Raw genomic sequence first — 16,120 nt, forward strand, 5'->3', positions numbered from 1 at the left:
ATCTGCATAATTCGGGGACAGAGAAAAAAAATCTAAGATAAAAAATAATAGATATGACTGTTTCACATATTTTTAATTCAACTGTCTTTTCAATATTTGCGGGAATGACTATGAGAACTCATCGAGGTAATTTTCTTCCTGCTTTGAATTTGATATGGTTAATTTAATATCTAAATCTTAAAAATACTTTACATCTTTTTTACTGTCTAGACAAAATATGCCTATCATCATGTTCAGCCTCGAGATTTTTTATATCCTTGAAAATACCAGAGGTTGGAGACCATTGAAGCAGGTCTGACAAATTTTTTTTAAAAACAAGTATATTAGATGAATGATTTTGTTTGTTGCCGCATAAATATAATGTTTGATTTTGATGAAGCATGATCTTGCCGGCCCAACCAATCAAATATGCTAAACCGCTCAATCATACTATTATTAGTCTGCATGATGAAAGCAAAACGAACAAGAAAATGATAGAAGAATTGTTGGGATTGGATCACCGAGAATTTCAGATAACAATATGACTTTATTCGATGGTCAGAATATTCTTATATTCAGTTCTTTCATATTCCTTTTTCTTTTAGGATACGAAGTTTACGTGTAAAACGATTATTAAAGATATAGATACATCATATAACTGGTGGTACAAAGCATACTACAGTTGTAAAGCTACGGTGAAAGTTTATGATGATAATTTCTGATGCAATTACTGTGGTTAAAATGACCAATCTCCAATTCCATGGTATCATCACTTTATCATGAATTATAACTCCGCTTTATGCAAGGGAAATTTTTTTTTTATCTAGGATAACAATTCATTAAGTTTTCCAATACTTGGATACAAGTTAAGTATTATCGCCAAGGATCATACGGATATAACAAATTTTATAGCTTTCGAAAAGATAGCTCAACGATTGGTCAGAATATCTGTGATTAGAGTACTTGTGATTAGCCTTACAACAGATCCAAGATCAGACCGTTTCATCCTCCCAGACAGAAAAATCCTCGCCGACACATACATCTTTCAGCTTCCCTTCGACAGCCAAATTTCCAATGACGAGGTGATTAACTTCAAGATAACCAGCATCTTTGAAGAAAAAGACTTTCAGCATGCTGATGCGTAAGGACGTTTTGCACCCGACTCTTCAAGCTCCGTAAAAAAACCAAATGACCCGATTTTTTCATCTCCTGAGAAGAAAATATACAATGAACTTTCTTTGAAAAATACTCCTACAAAACGATTATCCAGCATGATCCGATAATATTTTTTTAAATAATTTGATTGATTTTTTTCTTTAAGATGTAGATTAGTATTGATTACAATGCATCATAGGGAATCATTGTCTATCTCACAGCCGAAGAAACTGAGATTAAGATGCTTTAATTTAGATAGTTACAATATATATGCCTTTATCCTTTATTCTTAAACTATATTACAAAATTCCTGACCACCTAAAAATTCATATATTCTTTTTTTTTTTTGCAGTTCTGGAGACGGATCTCCTTCCAACGAAAATTCGTGAAGGATTCCATGAATATCCACTCTTCATAAATCAAATTCGAAGAAATCCAATGACGCTAAACAAAATTCGATTGATTTGGAAGACTGTTTATGTACCGTTTATTTCATATTTCATATCTATGTTAAGGATCACAGCTGTTGAAGACCAAACTAACAAGAACTTTGAAAAATTATTATAATTTTAATTATAATTTTATCTCCATTTTTTAATCTTTGTTTAATTTAAGCCCGCCGTGCAGTGCGGGTACGTTGCTCGTTCCAATTAATGCAGGAAACCGAGGCTTCACACGATAACATCCCGGCAACGTAGGTAAGCCATAAACTACTCTCTTGAACAAGAAAGGGTTGCAATTTTCTTTTTCTTCTCTGTTTTTCGCTTTCAATTTTGACAATCTTCTAACAAGGACAATCCCAGTTCCCAGCTCGGCTTTCCACTTCTCTTCAGAAGCCGGTTGCAAGGAAAAGGGGCAAAGGAAACACGTAATTCAGACTCAAAACCAAGAGTCGCAACTCATCAGATATACTTGCCTGAGATAATATACAGCAGGGAAGAATGAAATTGCTGCTTAAGGTATCATCCCAAGATCCTTGAAGTACTCATGCCCAAGAGCACTCAGAGCTGTGATTCTTTTGCTTGGATCAAAGCAAAGCATTTTCTGCGAAACATGAGCATTAATTAAATAGTCAGCAACCAGAAAAACCATCCATAAGCATCTAAGACCCCTACTTTGCTCTTCCTTCCCAACTGCAGGTGAATTCACAAAGGAATGCCGAATGAGCATCTCCACATCAGGAACAAGCATATTGTTGATTTATTTTTTTTCAGTATGACCATATGGTCACAGCAGAAGGGACATCAGAGACGATCCACTTACTCAGATCCGAACTTAACCAGGCCACTGCTTGCAAGCTCACCAGTCATCAGAATTCAGGAAAAAAAAAAAAAAAAGGCAGCCTCCTTTCTGCATCCCAATATATAAACTTATTCTGCAACTGACATTTTTAATGACTGTGTGTACCTAGAGAATAGCTAAGCTAGAATATGTGTAGGTTAAGCCAATTATGCTTGTCATGCACTATGCATGGTCACCTTGAGTGAGAGAGAATCAGAAACCAGGAGCATGGTATTGATACTCAAATGCATAAATCTAGCAATGCCCGAGCATATATGACACAGGAAACAAGAAACAACAGATTGACTAAGCAGCTTTGTTAGTACACATACCGAGAGAAGATCAACTCCTGCTGGTTCAAGATTTGGGACCACTGATGCTAGATCCTGCAAAGCCAACACGACATCAGGACCTTGATGTTGGGACTAACTAATAGAAATTAATCTGATAATTATCAAGAATCATGCACCCACATATAAAAGTCAAAGAAAATAGAGAATCTGGCCTGGATGAGGCATAACTATCCCTGCCCTAAAACCTAAAATACCTACCTACCTTATATGTAGGTCCAGGTGGGAACAGCAGCCCCATTATACAACCCCAGGTTCTCAGCAACCTTATTCTGTGTGCATGATAGCTGGAGGCAATAGAACCAACCCTTTCTCCATGGCCTAGAAAACAAAGAAACAAATTGGGAAGGAAAGAAACCTCGATGGGAAGACGAGCCTAGAAAATAATAACTTGGAAGACTACAAGTCTTTCAATGATGGTATTCCGCTCTCAGAAGGACTCCTATATAAACCCATGTAATATAACATTGGGCCTCAACAGCATGGATAGAGATTTTCTCCAACAGACCTCAAGTCTTGCAACAAGCCCACAAATCCCTCAACAAGCCACCACCGTTAAAAAATAATAACCCATCAAATAGAGATAAGAAAGATAAAAGTTTTTTTAAAAAAATTTATGAATTTAAGAAAATAAAATACTTAAAAAACTCAAAATAGTTAATAAATTAATTAGGGAAGGTCGAATTCTAAAAGTCCCTCACATGGTTCAACACTTTCAAATTAATAAATTAATTTTCTGCACAACTTATACAGTGCTAACGGTGTAGGTGTCTTCTAGACTCGAACTCACACTTTAGTGTTGACAATTTCAATCTCATGAACCATAGTGAACTAATTCTTGACCTAGGTCCTTGAACCAGTCTTCAACTAATCATAAATATGGTAAAGCCATAGAGTTAGATACAGACGGTTAACACTACTAATGATCATATGCTAGCAAATCCATTCCTGACTTCACTATTTACCGTATTCTTTTAAAAACACGACAAAACAGGAGGTTGCCTTTGTTTCAAACCCACAACTTCTACGGGGTGGATTTAGGCCCTCTGACAGCCTTCTGATCACCTTCCCTTCACTCCTCTTCTCTCCCTTCCCCCCTCTCTCTGCTCTCATTTCTTCTCATAGAAGACTGCAGAGCCCGAGAAACCTCGAGGGCCCTCCGAGGGCCTCCACGACCCTCCAATGGCCACTGCCAACCTTCCTTTTCTTCCCTCCTCTCTCTTTTTCTTCCCGGTTCATCCATCATTTCCATATCGGTTTGGGTCTGGTATAGGGGTATACTGACTCATACCGTCGGCTAGCTGGCCGGCATAGGATCCGGTTCCGAGTAAATAATCCTTATACTAATCTACGAGTTCAGCTCCCTTAAGCAGTTCTTGATACTCATGAATCTGTTCACTAACAGGTTTACCCTCTATCATTACATAACTATGGAATCAGGAAATTCCAAACCTATCTAGGCCTGCATCATCTAGGTCATATTCACCTTCCAAAGCATTCCAGAGTTATTTGGTACTTTTTGTTGAGCAATAAAGATCATACAAACAATCTGATAATGCACCAAGAATTCGGTTCTTGAAAAGAAAGCCAATCTCTTAAGGTACCATTGCTATAAACTGAGGACACCTAGAATAGGATCTAAGCTTCAAGGTAGAGGGTGATGGGTCCGAAATAGTGTGTGGGTTTGACCCTCAATCAGACTTATCACTGGGTGTAGGGTCCAAGATAGCTAGAAAGCTAAGACCAGGCCCAGGGTGCTGAGACAGTACCTCACCTGGTTCTGCCACCTCCTAGAACATGATCCATCAAACTGTTCAGGTTTGCCACTATAAGTCTAATAAGAGAAGAATGCAAAACTGAACAGATTTAAAATAGAAGTTTAGAAAAAATTCTCACCTAGTTCTCAAGCAGATGAGAATAAGTTTTACCAAAAATATTCTCAAGTAGATGAGAATAGGTTTTACCAAAAATATGCTAACTATACCACAAGCGTGTCAAAATTTCAGTTTTCTAGTCAGCATAAGGACCTTAGATCAGATTATGAAAGGTGCAAATTAATGTGTTACAGTTTCAGCTTTCGTTACACAATATATTAAAGCTTGTCTTGTATCAAACTTGATAAGTTTGAAAATTTTAAGAAGTCTGTTTTTAGTTTTGCTGCATATAAGCAGCAAAGTTAAAGAAATATTTATTTAACTCTATATCATGTAGAGGTTCAAGCGGTCGTCGACAAATTTGGGGATCCTCTGATCGAGAGCGCGAGGGAGATAACAAGCACTCGGAAAGGAAATCCCGGGTGGGAAGAGAAGGTGTGAGAAAAAATCGCACGGCAGGAAGAGGGAAGGTGTGAAAAAAAAAATCCCGCAAAAAAGAAAGGGATGCGTGCGGATTTTTTGGCTGGGATAGTCTGACCTATGGTGATGATAAATCAAAATCGTCACCAAAAGTCTAACCTATGGTGACAAGTATCCAAAAATGTCATCAATAGTATAACCGGTGGTGATCGAAATTCACCAAAAGTGTGATTTATGGTGACACTTAGAGAAAGCATCGGAAAAAAATCAATCTTTTGCTGACACTCTATAGAAAGTGTTGCCAAAAGGTAATTTTTGGTAATGGTTTTATGTCTGTCACCAAAAATATTCATCAGCAAAAGTCAAAATTCCTATAGTGTTGATAGTTCAATTATAATCTGTATAAAATATTATATTTCATAGTATATATTCAAATATCAAATAAATCATCTATTTTCAGTCAACAAATCATTCAACACTTAAAGTATGAACTCACATGCAATTCATAATCAAGATGAATCCATACACAAAGTTTATAATCCAAAAAGTAAATTATCTAGGCATCCAAAGAGATGGTATTTCCAACTAAAAGTATCAAGAGATCATATCTCTACCAATAGCAAACAATTCACCTCTAATCAAAAGCAAACAAACTCATTATCCAACTGTCTATAACAAAACAAATGAGTTCATAAGTTGACAATCTAAAGCGCAAAAGGTCCCTCAGCCATGCATGTCCTCAAAACCATGTCTTCACAAGTTCTTGAATCATAGGATCCATGTCAAAAAGAAAAACATAATCAATTAATTGCCTATATATTATAGTAATAAAATACATATATTGTTCTATTATGCTTATAAAAAAGATTTAAGGATACATTAAAAAAATAACTTAAGTAACTTACGTCATAAATCTGATAAAGAGATATTATGTGATGCATATAAAGCTTCCAAAATCTTTTGTGGATGCTCCATTTGCACCTTAATTCTACAATCTCATTCTTCATATCTTGATTATGCTTTTGCGACTGCTCCAACTCTTTTTGAAGTCTCTTTTTAGACATAAAAGAGAAATTTTTTTCTTCTGGACGAGGTCTAACTCTCAAATCATAGACATAATCTGGTCTGGTCCCCAAAACTTTATCGCATATCTAGTCTACTATCATAGAATGACCATCAATTATAGACTGCTTTAGCACTTGCATCATTTCATTCTAATAAAATTCGAAGAGGATTAATTCCAAAACAAAAACTAAGCTCACTTAAAATAGTAATCATAATTTTATTTTTGTGCAGTATCCTCACCCATTTTGCCTCGCACTCGGGAGTTGTCCATCTATCTGGAGTGTCACCATGACCTGGGGTGTAATGAGTATGATACCACAATATAATTCGATCATACTTTTTTCCATTCAATTCATTCTCACTCTGTTTAAAAGATGAGTTACTATTGCAAGAAACTTAAATGTCAAATGATATTAGTCATAATAAAAGTACGACATCTCACAATCTCATGCCGTATAGGTATAAAAGCTTTTGACCCAGTGTTTGCTTGGCACTTGACAAAACTTCTGAATTTTTTGTATGCTCACATGTTAGCTGAAAAGAAAGAAAACTTAATGCCAGTCAACCTAAAGTAGATTCTTTAAAGGAGATATTTACATTCAAACATAATGCAAGTTATACTGACCTATGTCTTTTCTTTGCTCCAGGAGCAGGAGGTGTGACTTCTGCTGGTGTTGGATCTAGAAAAATTGATGGAATGTGGGCTGATCGTGACTAAGAGGAAGGTGGTGGAGCCACGATACCATGATTCTGAAGAAGCTGCTGGTACCTAGATAGAGGGGGTGCAATATCAGCCAGAGATGGAACTAAAGGTGTGACTTCTGATGGTGTTGGATCCAGAGAAGCTGGTGAAATATGAGCTGGTGGCGACTAAGAGGAAGGTAGTGTAGTCACAATGTCACAGCTTTGAAGAAGCTGCTCGTATCTTGACCGTAACTGTGACGGCAAGACCATTCTCTGGATCGCTGGTTGCTGAGTGGAATGCGGTGGATCTAGATTGATGGCTGCTGGTATTTTTTTTTTTTCTTAGACAATCCCAGTGCTATGAGAATACCTGCAATATATAGTCAAATGAAATCAATGTCAAGATTTTAAACTAAATCAACTAAGGTCAACTTTAAGATATTCATGTAGACAGTTTATCATTAAGTTAAAGCTAGTTTATCAGTGCATAGTCTATATACATATATAGGCAGTTTACTATTATACATGTGTATATGTAATTTTTTATTCATGTTTACACTATAGAGTTCCCAAAAAATAATTTTTCAAAAATAAAAAATGAAGGTGATAGTATTATACATGTTTTTGTCTCAGTTTCTGTCATCTTACTTTTAAAATTAAAAATAAGGGGCAGTACCAAATAGGTCCTTAGTGCTTTATAAATGAATATTTGTCCTTAAATGAAGCCTCGTCTCCTCTCTTTCACTAGGATGACTGTATGATGTTTAACGGCAGGCCATTCTCGCTCAAAGATGTAGACTGTAACATTGGTTGGACAATTGACAGTGGAAAAAAAAAAAAAAAACTCAAACTGTGATGCATCTCAATTTGATCAGCAATGCCAACCCATTGTAATGGAACAAGATTTGCAGGTTGAGGTTGTGATTAGTCAAGGAGAAATAATATCTACAAGCATAGAAGGCAGAGGATTCATGTTACCGTAGAGGATTTTTTTTTTTTTTTGATTTTTTTCTAATGATCAGTTGGAGCCAATTCAAGTGATCTCTTATTGGAGATTATGATGACAATAACGTTAGTGGTGCCATGCTCCCATTTTAGACAGCTACTAGGTATTAATAGATAGTTTTATGGTTCTTGGCATTTCTTTTCTTTTTTTCTTCCCTCTCTTCCTGGATATTTCTCTAATGCCATTTGGCATGTTCATTTAATATTTTACATACTACATAATAATGTACAAGTTCATAGATGTAGTTGTTATACTTTGAATATATTGGTATCGATAACACCATTTTATGTCCATGTCCATATTGCAAGATTTTGGTAAATATTTGGATGTTGCTAAACAAAGAGTATTCACATTTATTAAGCATTAATCAGTTGGGTTTACTATATCTCAAATAGCATATACAAATTCTTAGTGTGGCAGATGGCACTATCTATAATCATTAAACTAAATCAACTAAGGTCAACTTTAAGATATTCATGTAGACAGTTTATCATTAAGTTAAAGCTAGTTTAGCACTGCATAGTCTATATACATGTGTAGGCAGTTTACTGTTATACATATGTATATGCAATTTTTTATGTATGTTTACACTATAGAGTTCTCAGAAAAAGATCATCGCAACCTCATAATTGCATCACAGGAAAACAATAGTTAGAGAAAGAAAAAATATCAATGCTGCAATCAGAATTATACCAGTAAGATGCACCTACCAACTCCAAATCAGCCACACCAACGAAACAATAATTTGCTGCATGACATTGGGCAATTGGGAATCAAAATAAATCATTGTCACGGTCCTTGTCATCATCATTCTGTTCATCATCATGTTCGGTGCAATATTCTGCCAAGGTATCATCTTCATTCTCACTATCCCTTGTGGCTAACTCTTCTACTTCATCATGTAAATCTCGTATTGTATTCAACAAAGTGTCATCTGTTATATCAGGTTCGATATCATCTCTATCTAATAACTCTATGTGACATTCTTTAATATTTGCAGGAGTCATTTCAAGACTCTCTTCTTCATCAGAATCTTCTTCTGTTGTTGCGCCAATAGGGATGTCATATACATAACTATGCTGACATTCTTGCACAACACGCCAGTTTTGTCCTAGTTTCGTATCTTGTGAATAATAAACTTACTTCGTTTGGTTTGTAAGAATAAATTGATCATTCTTATACCATAATCTGGTTACATTTATGCTTTGCACATTTCCATCGATCTTGATATTAGCATTTTTAGATCCAAGATCGTACCACTTGCACTTAAAAAGAACAACACTTTTATTTTTGACATAATCCAATTGAATAATGTTTGTTGATACCCTAAAGAAATTGATGATATCATCTCCATGGTTTTTTTTTACCGCAATACCACTATTTTGCAACTTTTTATGAGAATCACGAACTTTAGTGTGGAATTGCATGCCGTTTGCAATACATCCCGAGTACTTTTGTACCAAAATATGAGGTCTACATTCTAACGTATATAAAGACTCGATTTTATTTTCCTCGCTTGGTCTGTACAATGTTGTCATCTATGATTATGTAAAATAAATTATATTAGTTGAATATATGAAAATACAACATGTATGCACACAAACAATTCATAGAGTTTGTGTTCTCACCCGATACTCTATCTACAAAGAAAATTATTCTCTATGTCTGTTCTCAATATTTAACGAACTTTGATCCATCAGCTCAACCTTATACTCTCTAACAAAAAAATATTATTAAGTACCATATTTCTATATCGAATATTTAATAATAAAATTTAGATAGTAAAAACTTACTCAAAATAAGGCTTCATCTCTTCACAATTGGCAAGCATATACCAATGAGCTATATCTTGCTCTTCTTTGGATAGAAAAATAAACTGAGTTGCTCCAAATATCTTAACTTGTTGGAAAAATATTGTTATGTCACTGTCATTGGCTTTATCATTATGTTGCTCATCCACATTATGTCACTGTACATAGAACAAAATGACAAATATTCCTTGACTACATACGCCTCAGTAATAGACCCTTCTGGACGAGCTTTATTTCGAACAAATCTCTTTAGAGAGCCAAAAAACCTAAATTCAAAATTTAGAATAATTATATAACATAAATAATTATCTAAATTTAGAATTCAGAATATAAAAGAAGTTACTATGATACCTCTCGATTGGATACATCCATCGATATACCATTAGTCCACCTAGCAGGGTTTTATTTGGCAAATGAACAGTCAAATATACCATCACATCAAAGAAAGCTGGAGAAAAAATTATTTCAAGTTTGCATAGCTTCAAGGATTTGTCTGTACACATCTTCTCGATGTCATCCACAATCAAAGTTCGACGACATATTCGATGGAAGAAGTTGTCTAACTCCATCAATGCAGCCGTCACATCCTTCTTCAAGATTCCACACGTGCCTATAGGAAGAATACTTTGTAGGAGAATATGACAATCATGGATTTTTAGTCTCATAATCTTCTTTTCCTCAATATTGACACATAGAGATATGTTAGATGCATACCCATCCAAAAATTTTATTTCTTTAAGAAACTCACAGAAACTCTTCTTTTCAGTATTTGACATTGTGTAGCATGTAGGAGGAATTATATAGGATCCATCATTTCTCTTCACCAAGTGCAATTCCTTTCGAATTTTCATATCTTCCAAGTCAAGTCTAGCCTTGATAGTATCCTTCATTTTACCTTGAAGATTTAACAAGGTATCAAGGATATTGTCACAAATATTCTTTTCAATATGCGTGACATCAAGGTTATACCTCAATTTCAACTTACACCAATATGGCAACTCAAAAAGAATACTCTTTTTTGTCCAATTCAACTCTTCTACTGATCTCGATCTCTTTTATTGTTAGGATGCTTTCCATAGTCTATGTTCTTCAAATGAAATAGTTGTTGCATCACATCATCTCTATTTAGTAAGATAGGTGAGGGTCGATAGTCCATCTTGCCATCAAACCTCTTGCTCTTTCTCCATGCATGGTCATGAGGAAGAAAACACCGATGGCTCAGATAACCAATCTTGCTTCTCAATTTACGAGAAGGGGTATACTTATTACAAACAAGACATGCCATATATCCTTTAGTGATCCATCCAAAAATATTACCATAAGCTGAAAATCATTAATAGTCCATAATAGAACTGCATGCATTGAAAATTTTGGCGAAAATTTTGGCCATACGAAGCATCGAAAATATCAATACCTTTATCCCATAACTCATTCAATTCATCTACTAATGGCTTCAAGTAGATATCAATGTCTCTATCCAGTGCTTTCGGATCCGGAATAAGCAGTGACAGCATAAAGAATGACTCATCCATGCACATCCAAGGGGATAAATTATATGCCAAAAGAATAACAGGCCACATACTATAGGCATCAGACATATTGCCAAATAGATTGAATCCATCCGTTGCTAGGCCAAGCCTCACATTACGAGGTTCTCTAGCAAACTCTGGATACTGTTCGTCAAAGTACTTCCAAGCTTCACCATCAGATGGATGAATCATGGTGTTACTCTCACTTCTAGGTCTATCTTTGTGCTATCTTATTTCTTTAGCTGTTTTTCTCGATATAAATAATCGTTGCAGTCTAAATTTCAACGAAAAGTATCGTAACACTTTATAAGAGATCTTCTTACCATTATCATCATTAATCATCCATCTCAACGTTCCACACTTTGGACAACTGACACAGTTTTCATACTCTTTCTAAAAAAGAGCACGGTCATATTTACATGCATGTATTGGTACATAATCTAAGCTCAAGTTCCATAGAAAGTGATTTGCTGCATAATAAGATTTTGGCAAGGATTGACCATTAGGCAAGGCATCTCTTAGCAATGATAATAGCATATCAAAAGATTTATTACTCCATTTGTTGTATACTTTCAAATGGAGCAACTTTACACTAAATGATAATTTTGAAAATTTTGTACATTCCGGATATAACTCTTCGGTAGCTTCGATCAATAAATCATTAAAGGCATCGGTATAAGAATGGCTAGCACCTATAGAAGCCTCCAAGTTTTTTTCAATAAGACAATCATTAAAGAAACTACCAACGTCACATAGCAAGTCTCTTATCCCATCATCATCATCATCTTCATTTGAGTCATTGCCTAACTCGTCACTTTTTATATCTACAAATGAAAATCTATCTTGATTATTGGGGAATTGAAATTCTCCCCGTTCGCCATGAAATATCTATTGGATGTGTGATTGATCTATGCCAAATCTCAATAGATGATTGAAGATATTCTCTTGAGACTCTATATAAATGTTCAAGCAATATGAACAAGGACATCGAATTTCGCAATCTTTACCCTTGTTTTGAGTCACAAAAGTCATAAACGATTTGACTCCCTCTATGTATTCACGAGAGAACTTAACACAATTCATCCAACACTTATCCATATTATATACAAATACCTATCATTAAAATCCAAACAAACTTTATCAAATGTGCCATTTAAATCACGTCTTTACAAAAGAAATGGCAAGAAAAAAGAGCAAAGAAAGAAAAACAGTAAAGCAGATATTAATACCGAAAAACATGAATTATTTATTTAGGTCAAGTATTTGGCTGGTCTGAATTAAACCTCTAAATGTTTGCATTCTCCTACAACTCACATCTAAATATTTTTTTATTTTTTTATAATACCTCCCTTTCTCTCTCTCTCTCTCGCCCACATAGACGTACATTCATACATACATATGTATATGTATATGTATATGTATATGTACACACACACCCCACGTGGCACCAGAGAATGGTCAACTTATATTCTTGCTAATTTAATTAAGAAAATTTACATTAGTTGAGCAAGCTTTGATATATTTTTTTATTTTAAAATATGATTTTGATCCTGGCAAACCATCCATATTCGCAGTCCTACAATGTGTGCCCTAGCTACCATATACTATGATTTTTTTTTTGAACTAACAATGCCTGCTTGCGTTCTCTATTACTTTCTTTTTAATTTTCTCTCTGAATTATACTTTAGTAACAAATAATAGAAAAAGGAGATTCTTGCATTGTTTTCTTTTTGATTCATACTTTAGTGACAAACAATAGATAAAAGATAATCTCACCTAATAAATTTATTTTCTTACACCTTAATTAATTAGCAACCAACAAATACCTCAAAGCATATAAATTATTTACAATCTAATGTTAACTTGGGAAAATATATCCACAATCTAATGTCAAAGCATGCAAATCATTTTTTTTTATTTGATTAGTACCTATCACCATAGCCCACAGCCCACAGGGAATATGAACAGAGAAATTATCAGATTGAATCAGCAAAATACTCCATTGAAATGATCAGGGAGCAATACCGAAAGCAATACCTAAACTAGCAATAGGAACGGCGATGACGATGGTGGTGACGATGACAGTGGTAAGCAAAGACGGAAAGACCGACGATGGTGAGGGAGGAAGAAGATGAAGACCTCAGAAGAAGATGAAAATTGGCGACGACGACAGCGATGGAGGAAGTGCCGTTGGGACGACGACGACACCTCGGAAAGATGGCGATGGCCGGCAAATGGAAAGTCCGAACAGACCACGGAGGTCGGTGACGAATGGAGATGAATGAGAGGTCGGCGACTTTGAGTGGCGTGGTGTAGGTGAGAGGAGATGAATGGCGGTCTGTAAGAGGTGGCAAACGGCGATCCGTGAGAGGCGGCGAATGGCGGTCCGTGCAGAGAGGAGGCGAACGGCCGCGGCGTGCGTCGTGAGGGTGAGAGGCGGTGGCGTCGGGAGAACAACGGTGGTGTGGTGGCGAATAGCGATCCATCGGAGGAGGCGAACGGCCGGCAGCGGCGTGCGTCGCGAGGGGAAGAGGCGGTGGTGTCGGGAGAACAGAGATCGCCGCATTTATTTTGGGGCACTGGTATAAGAGAGGTGCACTTATTTTGGGGCAGGGATGAACAGCGGGCAAAATAAAAAAAAATCTCTAGATGTAAACAAAAAAAAAAATAGACTAAAATGTGATGTTTTAGCCTCAAATATCACGTAAAGATGTTGCAATTCACTATGTTTATCCAAACATCGTAAATGATCTATTTCATCAACGATCTTTTATAACATCATCAAATAATTTATATTTTTATAATATTTTAATTTCTAAACGTCATGAAAAATTCAAATTTTTATAGTGAGATATACACTTACGTACGCATATATATATATATATATATATACACACACGTATGATCAGAATAGAAGGTTAAGAAGATGAATTAAATATGGGGAGAACGGATTTCTGTCCAAAAGGACCCTTTTTTTGGTGCGAATGAACGAAGGAAAGGACCACTTGATAAAACAATTCTCCAAGTTCAAGCTATTCACTACTTTTTGGGCACCACAACAAATGGATGGAATCTTTTATTTATTTTTAATTCTAGCTCATTTCATTCCCTGGAAGGAAATTGAAGGAAAGCAAGTAATTGTTCCATGTTAAAACCATACAAACCCTGTTTCACTGCTGCCAGTTAATACAGTATATGGTAGGTTTATCTAGAATGCCTAAGTTCTGTTTTCATAAAGGATCATGAAAAATTGCCTCGGGTTCCAACTTTTCTCCAGTCAAATCTAGGAAGGAATCATTGGGAAAAGCAGCACCTTCTACCAAATCAGTCAATATATATATATATATATGCATACATGCAGCTTATAAATATAGGTAGGCACATGGGCAAAGACAAACCTTTTACATAGGTATATATACTTAAGTATATATCAGCATGGGCAGATGTATACAGATATATATACAGAGTGATACATATATCTATTTACGTGCAATTTCTGCATTTTGGTGTCGTCCACCAGCGCTTTCATCTATCAGCAATAACTTATCCTATATAGGTTTCATGATTTAGTCGATTTTGTATGCATAGATATATATCCTAGATATTTTTACGAAAATCTATGAAAATTTGAAAAATATTAAGAAAATATATGTACTTTGGAGAAAATAAAAGAAAAGTGTGCCATAGTCAAAAAATGATGTCCAAGAGACCATATCATATGCTTGCTATTGTTATCTTAAATTCATCTTTCTAAAGAATACGGATAAAGATGAATATATATTAATAAAAATGATGTCTAAGAGAAACTTCTATGCTTTGTTTCACCTTTTTTTTTAAAAAAAACTGATTGCCTCTTAATTTTGTTAAAGATTCTCAAGTTTCTTATTTATTTAGTTGGGTATGTTTCTCTCTGTGCATGTTCGTGTCTGCCTTGTGCATGTGCGTATGTGTGTGTGACTCATCTTCCATTTCAAGTAGGTGTGTATTATGAGATAGAATCGGTAATTCTGGTTGTTTTTCAGCTGGAGAGAAATATAGTTGTCTATAAATGCAAAGTATTTGTGATTTCTAACAAAGACTCTTATGTTGCATTTAAAAGTTCAATCTGTATATATATATGATGCTAATAGTTTTTAAACAATACTTAGGCCTGCATGCTGGCACAATTATTTGCTTATGATGACTTAGCATCGGTTAACTATTTAACTAATTCAAGTCATCCATAATCAGCCCCGTTTAGAGACGTGGTATAGTTTTGCATGTTTCTTTGTTACTCTTTTAATGGAGGCTTTCTTTGCTACTCTTTTATTTATTTTATCATTTTATCATTTTGTATTGTGGTTGTTTCCATATGCTTGTATTTATTTATGAATGTATATAGTACACAACATGATTGAGTTCCAATCCTTGGATGTTGTATTTTGTTGAGATATGGATGAGGTCGCCAAATCTTATCCTGAAGTCTATTTGTTCTCTAATGAAAAAAAATCTCTGTTGGATGACACTATGAAAAATTTTGATTGTGATAGCCAGAGGCCGCTTTTGCATTATGTCTAATAAGCATAGAATCATATAAACTACAGAAATTGCATTATGTCTTGAATTTACCTTTTCAATACTTTTGAGTCTAGTCTCATAGAACTGCATAAAACTGAATATAGAATTACTGTGTGCTGCATATGTATTAGGGTATGCACCCTTTCTTCATGAAGGTAGTGAACTCTTCTAGTTAGTTACTTTTCTTTACGGTATTAATTTACTATAGTAAGCTAAATATGGAATTAGTATTGCAATTTTCCTTGCAAAGCAGAATCTCAACACCATTGTAGTATCATGTACATCCAAAGTTGGTAAACCAATCGATTAGGACATTTTTTCTAAACTAAACATATAACTTCATTGATCATATATGTAATATCAAAACCTCATTCATTATATATGCAATATTTCCTCCTAAAATTTACCC

The 16,120-nt window shown here is 35.1% G+C and overlaps 1 long non-coding RNA gene across 5 annotated transcripts; it reads right to left on the bottom strand.

Moving 5' to 3' along the window:
- Positions 1-778: 778 nt before the first annotated feature.
- Positions 779-13,821, bottom strand: LOC105059336 (uncharacterized). 5 transcript variants are annotated; one of them, XR_012137592.1, is made up of 8 exons: positions 13,192-13,821; positions 6,750-7,178; positions 6,567-6,658; positions 6,365-6,417; positions 5,692-6,215; positions 2,748-2,801; positions 2,051-2,178; positions 779-1,188 (listed from the first exon to the last, which is right to left on the bottom strand). It is a non-coding gene; the product is annotated as an uncharacterized lncRNA (long non-coding RNA). The 5 variants fall into 5 exon arrangements; XR_012137590.1 differs by having other exon boundaries at positions 6,365-6,487; XR_012137589.1 differs by having other exon boundaries at positions 5,692-6,218; positions 6,365-6,487.
- Positions 13,822-16,120: the final 2,299 nt, after the last annotated feature.

Source organism: Elaeis guineensis, chromosome 16 (genome assembly GCF_000442705.2).
Source record: "Elaeis guineensis isolate ETL-2024a chromosome 16, EG11, whole genome shotgun sequence".
In the NCBI taxonomy this organism is placed as follows: Eukaryota; Viridiplantae; Streptophyta; class Magnoliopsida; order Arecales; family Arecaceae; genus Elaeis; species Elaeis guineensis.